The 12,553-nt window shown below is 47.4% G+C and overlaps 1 long non-coding RNA gene across 1 annotated transcript in view; it reads left to right on the top strand.

Annotated features, from left to right (window-relative positions):
- LOC144334902 (uncharacterized) overlaps window positions 1-12,553 on the top strand; it is a 108,483-nt gene that overhangs the window by 17,162 nt on the left and 78,768 nt on the right. Inside the window, exon 3 of the long non-coding RNA XR_013405157.1 lies at window positions 9,082-9,199. This is a non-coding gene — a long non-coding RNA (uncharacterized LOC144334902). The remainder of the gene's footprint in view (window positions 1-9,081; window positions 9,200-12,553) is intronic.

Genomic DNA, 12,553 nt, shown 5'->3' with positions numbered 1-12,553 from the left:
AAACCTTAATGTAGCTTCTTAAAATGTTTGCCTGATTATCTGGAGATTTACTAAACCTTTGGAGTGGTAATAATGAGTTGATCTATATGACTTTGCTTTCTATGATGCAATGAAAGTACTCTAATTAAAACCTCTGCAGTTGGGTCAGCAGGCGATTGGCCAAAACAAATTCTGCTTTTTGGGTTTCTTTAACCAAACAAGGGAGTAGAGTGTAGGCTGAAGTGGCAAATTCATTTCAGAGCACGCCAGAGCCCTCAATGATTCAGCAGCCTTCTCAGGTGAACGTGTAACGTGCCGTGAGTCTTGGCAAGCCTGGCTACTGAAGTGTGCACGTGACACCACAGAGCCACACCTAGGAAGATGTGGTTTCTGTAACAAGCTTTGGAAAACCAAAGTTCAACTAAATTATCCAACTTTGTTACAGAAAAAGCTTAGACCAGATGGCCAAAGACCTGATTGTTTCATGGTTGAGACATGGTTATAAAATCGCCCTTACTTGGTGCCAATCAGTGTTGGTCCACAGTGATACTCCTCCAACCTCACTGAAGAGTTTGGAGACTGATATGAGACTGTGAAAATCTCCTTAAGGTGAAAAGGGCTCTGGGGCACCCGGGAATATCCGCACACCCGTGGCCATTCCCCTATAAGGTGGAGAGGACGGCTGGGTCACGCGGGAGCATCAGCACACCCGTGGCCATCCTCTTTAAGACGGAAAGGGCTGCTGGGGTGCCCCGCAATATCTGCACACCCGCGGCCATTGTGGCTGTCCCCCTTTCTGCTCAGTCACCTCTGTGTTCCCGCATTCAGGCTTTGGGACACTCATGAACAGCTCATCCCCTGGGCTGGTGAGGAAGGAGTGGGAGGTTGTTCTGAGGCTCTGTCACTGTCTGCCCTGTCATGAGCTGGGCAAGGCAGTGGCAGTGACCCTGGAGGAGTCTGGTCAGTGAGGGCTCCGGCAGGAAGTGCTGAGGCTTGAGGTGACTCTGCCAGTCGTAACCAAATGTCTTCCCTCTTATTTCCATGATTCCTTCTAGTTCTGCACCTTGCACTGCAGAGTCTCTGTGTATCTATAAATACACATGAGTTACGATACAGGTGTCTCTTTCCCCTCTGTCTGCGGCTGGGCCCAGGGAGTGAAGTGCAAGACCCCCTTACTGCTGGATGCCCACCAGCACGAGGCACTGCCTGCCCTGCTGACGAATGCCTACAGCGAGTCCTGGAAGCCGCCTCCTGAGCACCTGGCCTGTTGACGGTGTATACGGGAGACAACGGAGCTCCCCTTGCCCCACCCTGAGCAGAGACTGGGGAGGCGGCGGCAGCACTGCCCCCATGGTGCATCCTTGGTGCATGGAGGAAAGTCTGTTCATGCTTAAAACACAGCCCATCCTCTCAAAAGCAGGATGACAACCCCATTTACTTCTGGAATCTTAAAAACGGGCCCGTCTCTTTGAGAGAAGAACATGGCATGTATGTGTGTACCTCCTTTGTTTTTTTTTTTTTGAGACAGTTTCCCTCTGTCACCCAGGCTGGAGTGCGGTGGTGAGATCTCAGCTCACTGCAAGCTCTGGCTCCCGGGTTCATGCAATTCTCCACCCTCAGCCTCCCAAGTAGCTGGGACTACAGGCACCCGCCACCACGCCTGGCTAATTGTTTGTATTTTTAGTAGAGACGGGGTTTCACCGTGTTAGCCAGGATGGTCTCGGTTTCCTGACCTCGTGATCTGCCAACCTCGGCCTCCCAAAGTGCTGGGATTATAGGTGTGAGCCACCACGCCGGGCCGTATGTGTGTACCTCTTTACAAGTCTTGCCTGACCTTCGCATTTAAAAATTACTGAAAAACTTAAGGATGTAACTGACAAGAACTTTATAGGTTTCTCCAAGTAAAAATTTGGAAAAGTTAAGTGAACCCATGATGTGTTTTATTTCTATGAGTCCCACACTTGGATTTTTAAATGTGGGCAAAACATCTGTATGTTCTTCAGCCTGATTTCCGTGGAATCGTGAATGAAACGTGCTGAAGTTGCCGTGCGGATTTTGTTATGTGGCGGTGACAAGTGGGGCTGGTCATTAAACAACTGGAGGAACCCTGTCCTTTCTGTGCTCCTGTTGGACACTAGGCACGTGCTTGGGTGTTTTCTGTGTGTGTGGACAAGATGACGACAGAATTTCCAGATTCACACGGTGGTATCTTCTCCCTTTTCTGTTAAAACGTGTCTTCTGCTGCTTCTACATAGACCAAGTGTTTCTTTCTCTCGCCTGTCTACATAAACGCTGTTTAACAAAAACCGTATTGTAGACATGTGAAGCTGAATTCCACATGATCAAGCAGATAGAGATGACTGAGTATACTGTTTTGTGGAAGGAAGGTTTAAAATGATTTTTAGCTTTTTCCCTGAAATAGGGAATACTTTTAACTTTTTCCCTGAGATAGGGAATAATGAAATGGGAAAATAATTAAATTTTCCCATGTAATTGTTAGATTATATTTAATTATTAGATTATTCATGTATTGCAAGGGAAAAAGGAACTAGATCACCCCATGTACCCAAATGAAAATTTAAAGGGTATGGGCGAGTTCATTTGAACTCCTTTAATTTGTTTTTGTTTGTTTGTTTTTGACAGTCTCACTCTGTTTCTCAGGCTGGGTGCAGTAGTGCAATGACAGCTCACTGCAACCCCAACGTTCTAGGCTCAAGTGATTCTCCTGCGTCAGCCTCCCCAACTGCTGGGATTTACAGGCGTTAACCACCACACACAGCTTATCACCTCTTGGAGACTAGCTTTGAGTTTGGGCATTCACTGAACTATATTTTAGTTAATTCTCAAAGTTTGTCACTGTTTATCTTTAATTTGCTAAAAATCTACATGTATTGTAAAATGTGTTACATTTCCTTAGCATTCACGGATTCCCTGTTAGTGGGGCAGAGACACAGAAGGGCAGAAGGCGTTCGGACATCATCAGGGTTGCAGTTGAGTCCTTGCCCCGAACACACTGGAGCTCTGGGCTCTGTGGTCCCACGGGGGTCCTCTGTCCACTGAGGGGGACGGGTTACCTGGAAGGTCCCTCCAGCCTCTGCAATTTTGCCCTTTTCAGGTTAACATCTCATCATTGTCCTGGACAGCACTGCCTTTCGTTCACTGATCCACGAGTGAACAGCTGGTCAGTGGCCAGTGCTGCTTCCTTCAGCTGGGAGGTGGTGATGTGATAACACTTCCGTGGAATTTGGTTCTTGGTGTATTAAGGGTTCAGTTGTATGTTTATTTTTAATCTGCACCTCTGAATTGGTCTTTTGATTGCAAAGAGATTGCTTACTGGATTTGTTTCTGAATATTTGGTGGATAACAGGAGAACCTTGCTTATCTGTGTGTTCATTTAGTGTGTTTTTGCCAGGCATTTATATGGTTGTGTTAGCCCTCAGCCCACTTTCTGTGTGTGGTGGAGTCATTGAAATCATTTATGTGAAGTCTCTCCTCTTTTAAGGCCAGAGGACGTGGGGTGGTGTCTCCCTAAACTAGGGGGAAATGGCATTGTTCTGCCCTCCTCCCTGGGAATGCTGGTGTTTCCAGGTCTCTGAACTTGGCTCCCACACTGGGAGAGTAGCTGTGGCTTCTGGAGCCCGTTTTGTGAGGGACTGACTCCTTCACTTGCTTTATTCCCCACTGTCTTTGCTGCTTGATGACGCAGGGATGAGGGAGTTGGGCCCAGGGGCCTTGCCTGTGCCTGAAGGGCCCGATGCAGAAAACTCCTCATGGGAAGGATGTTCCTTGAGGGCAGCTTTTGGAGTGTTTTCCTACTTTTAACTGAGAAGCAGCTATTCACATGGTTCTATTCTGCTGGTGTGTTTCAAAATAACTGGTGTAGAGTTGTGAAGATGTCCGAGACACCCATGATCCACTCCGGGCCAGTGCAGGACATTGAGCTCAGAATCCTTCAGACCATTCAGATGCCAAAGATTCTTGCTTGGTTATTCTCAAACTTATGAGAATCTAAAACGCGAGCCACGGTATGGATTTTCTCTTGAGCCCCCATGACTTTGCCTTGTATTTTGGGCATGAATGACTTCATCAAGGGGAAAGAATTTGAGGAAGGAGCCTCTGAGGCTAGGAGGGGGTGGGAAGGGGCGGGGGGAAGAGGAGGGAAAAGGAGCTATAGAGGGAGGAGCCAGGCTGGGGCTGGGGCGTCTCCCCATGATGCTCCCACACGCCTGGCGCGAGGCCCCAGAGACTGACTGATTTTCCCACAGACAATGTGTATGATTGCATGTCTGTTTTGTGGGCTGGCCATTTGGATTGAGGGAATGTCTGTGTTGTGATTCCTTATTGATTCGAAGGTTGGAAAGGTTTGTGCTCAATACAGGGGTCTCTTGGTGCGATGGGAAAATGTGATCGCAGCCGCCTTCGGGGTGGGGAGAGCCCTCGAGGCCCTCAGTGGTGGCCGGCGTCAGCCTTCGCTTCCCTGGGTGAGCTGCCCTCAGGGTGGGAAGGGAGGTCCTCGGTGGTGGCCGCTGTTGGCCTTCGCCTCCCTGGGTGAGGGCTGCTCCATCCCCGGCTCTCCGACTCCTTGCCTGGCACCTTGCTCGTTGGAGGCCGTGATCCATCAACTTTGTCCACGCGTGTCCTGCAGACTAATGCTGACTGGAGGTTCAGGAGTGGTCAGAAGAGGCCAGAGGAGGCCCTCGTGATGCGAAGCTAAACGTTTAATGATGGCGCTGTTGAGTGCATGAGCCGCATCAGCCCAAGAGTCTGGGTAAGAGGGAACCCCGCGGGGTGGAGGGAAGACTGGACAGATGGGTGCTTTCCTCGGCCCCTGGGAGCACGGCCAGGTCCACGCTCAGACCTCCTGGTTTCTCCCATATTTCCATCAATAGCAAGGGAAGGACTCGGGGCAGAAGTAGTTCAAGGGCCTCTAAAGACTTATGTAATTGTTAATAGGCCTACTTTTATGCTTTCTTATGTATTAAGAGCAAATCATGATACAAACTCATTTCTGTTTGAAGAAATCTTTACTGCTCTCATTTTTGTGGCAAGCAACATTGATTCTTTGCTTAGTGAGCGTTAGTGCCCTCCTGCCCAGTGCTGCTGCCTGGCGTGTCCTCGCACACACCTCTGTCCATTGGTCTCCGTTCACCTTTCCGCCTAGAATTGTAGGAGGGGCGCTGGGATCTTAGGGCTAGAAAGAAATTCTGAAGACCACTTTTAGGGGCGGCTTTTAGTCAGGGCTTCCAGAGAGACAGCCAGCCGGGTGTGCGTGTGTCTCCAGGGCGAGGCTTGCTGCAGGGGCTACAGAGTCCAAGAAGCCCCAGGACCCACAGGCTGCAAGCTAGAGTCCTGGGAGGGTGTGGCTTGAAGACTTGAGAAGCGGAGGGTGCGGATCCCACCGTGGTCTGAGGAGCTGAGACCCAGAAGCACGGGCTGCAGAAGACAGATGTCACTGGCCCATCAGCCAGACAGGTGGAGTGAACCCAGTTTTCCCCGCCTTGCTGTTTTACTCGGGCCCTGGGTGGATAGGGTGGTGCCCCCCACGCCGGCGAGGATGGGTCTCCACTCAGTCCAGAGGCAAACATGCATCTCACACAGAAATAATGCAGAACCAGCCATCTGGGCACCCCGGGCACGCTCAGGTTGATGCACAAAACCAACGCCGCGCGTGGCCCTGACATCTGTGTGTTCGCATCACTCCACACACATTGCTCAGTCATCGCCTCGGTGAGTTTGTAAGCTCGTTGTGTGGTTCTGGGGCTTTTCGTCCTTGGTGATGACAGGCTCCCCACTGCCCCAGCTCAAGTATGGAAGGTGATGGCACCAACGGCTCCTTGTTTCTCAGACACTTGAGTGGGTGCTCTGTGCAGCCAGTTTCACCTGCAGCAGCATCTGTTCCCTATGCCGATTCCATTCGGAGTATGTGCCTCCCTTCTGTTGAGGGTGCAGCCTTCTTTCAGGGAAGAACTGTGTCCTGTTCGCCTATATCGCCTGTGGTGTATCTCATGGCTGAATAAGTAGCTATAGGATACCTCGGTGGCTGAATGATAGGTTCATTGGAAGGAAAACTTTATATATTTTTTTCTTTTTGGGATGGAGTTTCACACTCAACGCCCAGGCTGACGTGCAATGGCACGATCTTGGCTCATTGCAAACTCTCCCTCCCGGGTTCAAGTGATTCTCCTCCCTCAGCCTCCCAAGTAACTGGGGCTACAGGCTTCCGCCACCATGCCTGGCTAATTTTCGTATTTTCGTTAGAGAAGGGGTTTCACCATGTTGGCCAGGCTGGTCTTAAACTCTTGACCTCAGGTGATGCGCCCACCTCGGCCACCCAAAGTGCTGGGATTACGGCCATGAGCCTCTGCACCCAGGAACTTAATACCGTTTTTTTTTTTTCCTTTAAATCGTAATGGGCTTGTTAAATGCTTACTTTTTTTTTTTTTAATTTATTATTATTATACTTTAAGTTCTAGGGTACATGTGCATAACGTGCAGGTTTGTTACATATGTATACTTGTGCCTTGTTGGTGTGCTGCACCCATCAACTCGTCAGCACCCATCAACTCGCCATTTACATCGGGTATAACTCCCAATGCAATCCCTCCCCCCTCCCCCCTCCCCATGATAGGCCCCGGTGTGCGATGTTCCCCTTCCCGAGTCCAAGTGATCTCATTGTTCAGTTCCCACCTATGAGTGAGAACATGTGGTGTTTGGTTTTCTCTTCTTGTGATAGTTTGCTAAGAAGGATGGTTTCCAGCTGCATCCATGTCCCTACAAAGGACACAAACTCATCCTTTTTGATGGCTGCATAGTATTCCATGGTGTATATGTGCCACATTTTCTTAATCCAGTCTGTCACTGATGGACATTTGGGTTGATTCCAAGTCTTTGCTATTGTGAATAGTGCCGCAATAAACATACGTGTGCATGTGTCTTTATAGCAGCATAATTTATAATCCTTTGGGTATATACCCAGTAATGGGATGGCTGGGTCATATGGTACATCTAGTTCTAGATCCTTGAGGAATCGCCATACTGTTTTCCATAATGGTTGAACTGGTTTACAATCCCACCAACAGTATAAAAGTGTTCCTATTTCTCCACATCCTCTCCAGCACCTGTTGTTTCCTGACTTTTTAATGATGGCCATTCTAACTGGTGTGAGATGGTATCTCATTGTGGTTTTGATTTGCATTTCTCTGATGGCCAGTGATGATGAGCATTTTTTCATGTGTCTGTTGGCTGTATGAATGTCTTCTTTTGAGAAATGTCTGTTCATATCCTTTGCCCACTTTTTGATGGGGTTGTTTGTTTTTTTCTTGTAAATTTGTTTGAGTTCTTTGTAGGTTCTGGATATTAGCCCTTTGTCAGATGAGTAGATTGCAAAAATTTTCTCCCATTCTGTAGGTTGCCTGTTCACTCTGATGGTAGTTTCTTTTGCTGTGCAGAAGCTCTTTAGTTTAATGAGATCCCGTTTGTCAATTTTGGCTTTTGCTGCCGTTGCTTTTGGTGTTTTAGACATGAAATCTTTGCCCATGCCTATGTCCTGAATGGTACTACCTAGGTTTTCCTCTAGGATTTTTATGGTACTAGGTCTAACATTTAAGTCTCTAATCCATCTTGAATTAATTTTCGTATGAAAAAACTGCTTTAAAGTTCATATGGAACCAAAAAAGAGCCCGCATCTCCAAGACAATCCTAAGTCAAAAGAACAAAGCTGGAGGCATCACGCTACCTGACTTCAAACTATACTACAAGGCTACAGTAACCAAAACAGCATGGTACTGGTACCAAAACAGAGATATAGACCAATGGAACAGAACAGAGTCCTCAGAAATAATACCACACATCTACAGCCATCTGATCTTTGACAAACCTGAGAGAAACAAGAAATGGGGAAAGGATTCCCTATTTAATAAATGGTGCTGGGAAAATTGGCTAGCCATAAGTAGAAAGCTGAAACTGGATCCTTTCCTTACTCCTTATACGAAAATTAAATGCTTACGTTAATGTTTATTTTTAAAAATGTTATCTGTGACCTTTCAGCTTTTCATAGCACTTCTCGTGTGAATATTTTAAAAAGGCCCTTTAGTCGTGGGGGAGAAGGAGGTTATCCCTTTCAGCAGAGGGAGATGGAAGAACAGGCCCTGGTGGGTCTGAGCACAGGCAGTCACCCCAGCCTTGGTGCTTGCTTAGGTCTGTTCTCCGTTCACCGTAGCCGCATCCACTCTCATTGTCAGCTTAAAAATAAGCTTTTTCCTCTTTCTAATCGGAACAGTTAGTTTGTTAACCGTCACATTAAGGTATCGAGAATGATGGCTTTCAGGCCTCAGATATGACACAAGTAATAAATGCAGCTGACCCTGAACAACATGGGTTTTGAGCTTCGAAGGATCACTTATGTTAATTTTTTTTCCAACCAAACCCTTACTGAAAAAACCTGGCTTTGTGGAGGGCCGACGTTTCCTACATGTGCTTCCATAGGGTGGCCGTGGGGTCCTGTGGATACGTAGATTTGGGTAAACTCGGGGCGTGTTCTGGAATCCATGTCCCTGTGTATACAGAGGGACAACTGCAGCTTTTTAGAAGTTTGTGTCCTGCCTTGTCCTAAAAAGGTTCCAAGGTGGATGCAAAATTATTTCATTCCTTTGGTTTTCTTGGTGGGATATTGATGTTTATTCTTCAGTGTCTAATATCCTGAGTGAACAGAGTTACCGCTTCAGGAACAAAGCCAGTCTGGAAACACATATTGAGATATCCACCTTTTCTTCATGGTTTCACAAAAGGCCATGATCATATTTTATTCAGTTGAACTGTAGGAAACTGCCAATATTTGCTGTTTTTGGCCTACAAAATGGCAAGTTCGTACGATATTAAAAACAAAGGCTTCCTGGATGGGGAAAATAGGAATCGGTAAGAACCTGAAGTTCTCTGTCATGGCCTCTGAGTCACAGGTAAATAAACCTGCGTGAGGGGGAGTTGACTGTACAGTATTTTCCTTCTGTTTTGATACTGTCAGAAAACGGTCAGTTCCAATGTGTTGGGTCCCTTTGCCTCAGCTTTGCTGCAGAAGGGACTTGCCATTATACCTCTTGTTCCCAGTGCCCAGGAGGCTGATGCCACATAGAAGACCTGCAGGTCGGTGGATGTGAAACAGGCATCGGACACGCTGTGCACCTTGGGACGCATCTGAGAAGTGTGTGCTTGCAGCAGATCTGAGGTGAGGGCGTGTTCCATCTCCTCTCCCTTCTCTGGCTTTGCAGGCCTTTGAAGTTGGTCCTGGAAAGTGAAATTAGTTAATGCTGATTTAAGCTCCAGGTCAAAGCCTGGGGGCCGAAGAGACCCGCCCTTCACGAGGGGTGTGAAACATTGGGCCCTCCCATCAGGAGGCAGCAGGGACTCGAGAAAGCCCCACATGCCCTCCAGTTCCCTTATGTTGAAATTTTTTGTACTCGGCCATGCCGGGTCATTTTGGGAGGTGAGTAGGGGATTCACATGGGGGTGTGCAGTATTCTTAGGTGTCAGGTGCGAGAGTTGAATTTGCAGAAGCTGTGCAGATAGGAAAGGGCCTGGCAGGGAGTGCTGTTTACACGGAGCCGATTTAACGCGAGGTCTGTGCTCTACCTGGGTCCGTGTCTGACTGCTGTCTCCCAGTCTGCAACAGGACGTTGACGTGACTTGGCGCCATCGTCCCACTCTGTGTAGATGTCTGAGGATCTGTGCGCAGCTGCTCTGTGAGAATGCGTTGTGATAATGAACTGAGAAACAGTGAACAAACCCTGAATTGGTTAGCACTGGTTCCACGGCCACTTCTGCTGTGGTTGGAGTCATTCATAATAAAGTGTGCTGGACTGCTATGCAGAGCTCTGAATTTCAGAGGCCCTTTAACTTGGCAGCTAACCAGTCGCTTCCTTCAGAAGACATTTGAGTCCCCTTTACCTACCAGGGTGACCCTGGGAGTTTGAAGATGAGTGAGACAAGCCCTCTGTGTCTTGTGGATTTTACTGTCCAGAGGGGAGACAGATGTGGATGGTGAAGGAGGCCCTATCAGAGGTCAGTGCACGTCAGTTTTGTTTCTTCAGCACTTGCTGTGTTCAGGCGGTGCCCCGGGCCATGTGCAGAGCATCTGGGGACCCTGCCCATGGCATCCCAGGCACAGCTAGCATCTGCGCCATCTTCATACTTGGCCTGAGTTTTGGGGAAGTACCGAGGATGGCTTCTGCCTTTGCTGGAGAGAGTTGGAAGTCAGGGCAGCCCTCCACAAGGAGATGATCGCCAGCTGATTCCTCAAGAAAGAGAGGTGGTCCCCACATGGGTAGAGCAGGGCAGCATGTACAGACCTGGGTGTGGGTCTGGGGCATGTGCATCTGAGTGGGTTCTGCTGGGAGACAGCAGGGGTGAGGTGTGAAGGCAGTTGGAATTTACAGGATAAATTATCACTAAGGCGATGCCTGGAAAACATAAAATGGGGACTCTCTGGGGGTAAACGTGGACTTAGGGTGACCCTGGGTGTGGGTGTTTTCAGGCTCTGAAGGCAGAGATTTAGGAAATTGGGGCAGAGCTGAGCCCCAGACGAGGATGAAGACCACCCTTGGGATGTTGAATGAGACAGGGGTGGAAACCCAGTGAATGTCATGGGGGGTCAGTCCAGCAGGCAGGCAGCAGAGGAGACCGGTGTCCTCAAAGGCCCCTTGGGCCTACCTCTCAAAGTGCTGGGATGACAGGCATGAGCCACTGCTCCCTGCTGATACTTTTAAAATTTCTAAGCTACTCTCTCTCATACCCACTCCCGTATTTTTTTTAAAAAACCAGGTTTATGGCTATATTTTTTCCAAGGGAACCAAACAGTTACCTGTTTGAAGTACAAATAACACCGTGTTTAAAAACCGAAAATGCCACTTTGCATAGAAGTTTCCAAATACCCAGTTGGTTTGAGCCTTGCATTGCAGTGTCACTACCTGCTCTTAAATTTCTACCCGATGTATAGATAGCGAGACAGGGACGGCTCGTACATCTTCAGGTTTCAGTTCTACTACCTTGGGCTATATTTTCATTTATTTTGGCACAACTGTGGGTGTGGCAAGCAATGCCAGGGTATTTATTTTGAAGCGTTTCCAATAACAGTTGGGAAGATTTTCACATTTTTAGAATTTTCATAGTAATAGTTATAATTGACAAAGAATTTAAAATTGTGTAGTCATTATTTTGCTTTTTTCTAGATGTGCCCCGAAACAGGGTTGCTAACTATCATTCTACATCACAGGATTAATAACAGTACCCTTTTGGAGCAGATGCCTGTAATCAAGGAATTCTGCCTAGTCAGTTCACTTTAAGCGTGTTTAAAAGGTTGTCTTTATCCTAGTTGGCACCTGTGGCTATAGTTTGTTTTCACTGCTGAAGAATATTCCACGATGGAAGCCGTAATTCATCTGTTTTTCATATCGGTGGACATTTGGATTATTTTGGGAGGGTGTGTATGTCTATTCAGCCTTCATTTTTTCAGGATTTTTTGTAGAAGATAATGTAACAGTGTAACATCCTCTGCTAGAGAGCCAACACGAACCCTGATTACAGCCACACAGACTCTCACACAGACTCTCAGGCCTTGTTACCAACACACAGAACCATTTTCTTAAGTTGAAACACAGTAGCAGAACCTGAAGCCATGTGAACGGTTCCTCCGATCTTACACTTGGAATTCACTTTTTATTACTATGTCTGCTAATTAGGAAGCATATCAATTATACAGAAATCTGAGAATGTAAAATTATACGTTTATAACAGAAAAAACCTTATTTAATAGCCCAGAACACATGGCTATGTTTTTCCCTCATGCCCCACCACTGTTTTCTTTGCTTGAAATGGGAAATGACACTTGAATGCGGTTTTCTAGCGACTGTTAGCCTGGCATAGTTCTTCAGAGACAGAGGATGTAAAGCACATGGAGAATTTCTGTTTGTGGAATGTGATTTCCCGGTCGCCTCATTCAGGCTGTCGCCGCCTTCCCCTCTGGCCGCCTGCATCGTGGGACGTCTGAGAAGGTCCCTGTTTCATCCTCTGGAAATTCTGAAAAGGAAGGAGAGGAGGGTGTGCAGGGTGTGGTGCATTTGTGTTGGTCTTCCAGCTTTTATTTGGAGTCTCCGCTACCTTGGTTCCTGCCTTTATGTCCCTAGCTCGTGGCTTCATCCTTGTGTCTAACTCACAGGCAGACAGATGGAAAGGGAAGTTGTATTCAGCCAACAGCTTGATCTTATTCTCAAGGCTTAAATCGACTGGGTATTTGGAGACTTCTGTGCAAATGGGCATTTTTGGTTTTTAAACACCGTGTCTTATTTGTACTTGAAATGGGGTAACTGGTTCTCTTGGAAAAAATATAGGCATAAAGCTGGTTCTTAAAAAAAAAAAAAAAAAAAAAAGGGAGTGGGTGTGAGAGAGCGGCTTAGAAATTACACCAGTAATGGTCGCGAGTGGTGGCTTATGCCTGTAATTCCAGCACTTTGAGAGAAGGAGGCAGGTGGATCCCCTGAGGTTAGGAGTTCGAGACCAGACTGGTGAACATGGTGAAACCCCGTCT

This window comes from Macaca mulatta, chromosome 15 (genome assembly GCF_049350105.2).
Source record: "Macaca mulatta isolate MMU2019108-1 chromosome 15, T2T-MMU8v2.0, whole genome shotgun sequence".
Lineage (NCBI taxonomy): Eukaryota > Metazoa > Chordata > Mammalia > Primates > Cercopithecidae > Macaca > Macaca mulatta.
The sequence above is the reverse complement of the archived record's forward strand: the minus strand, read 5'-3'. Positions and strand labels throughout refer to the sequence as shown.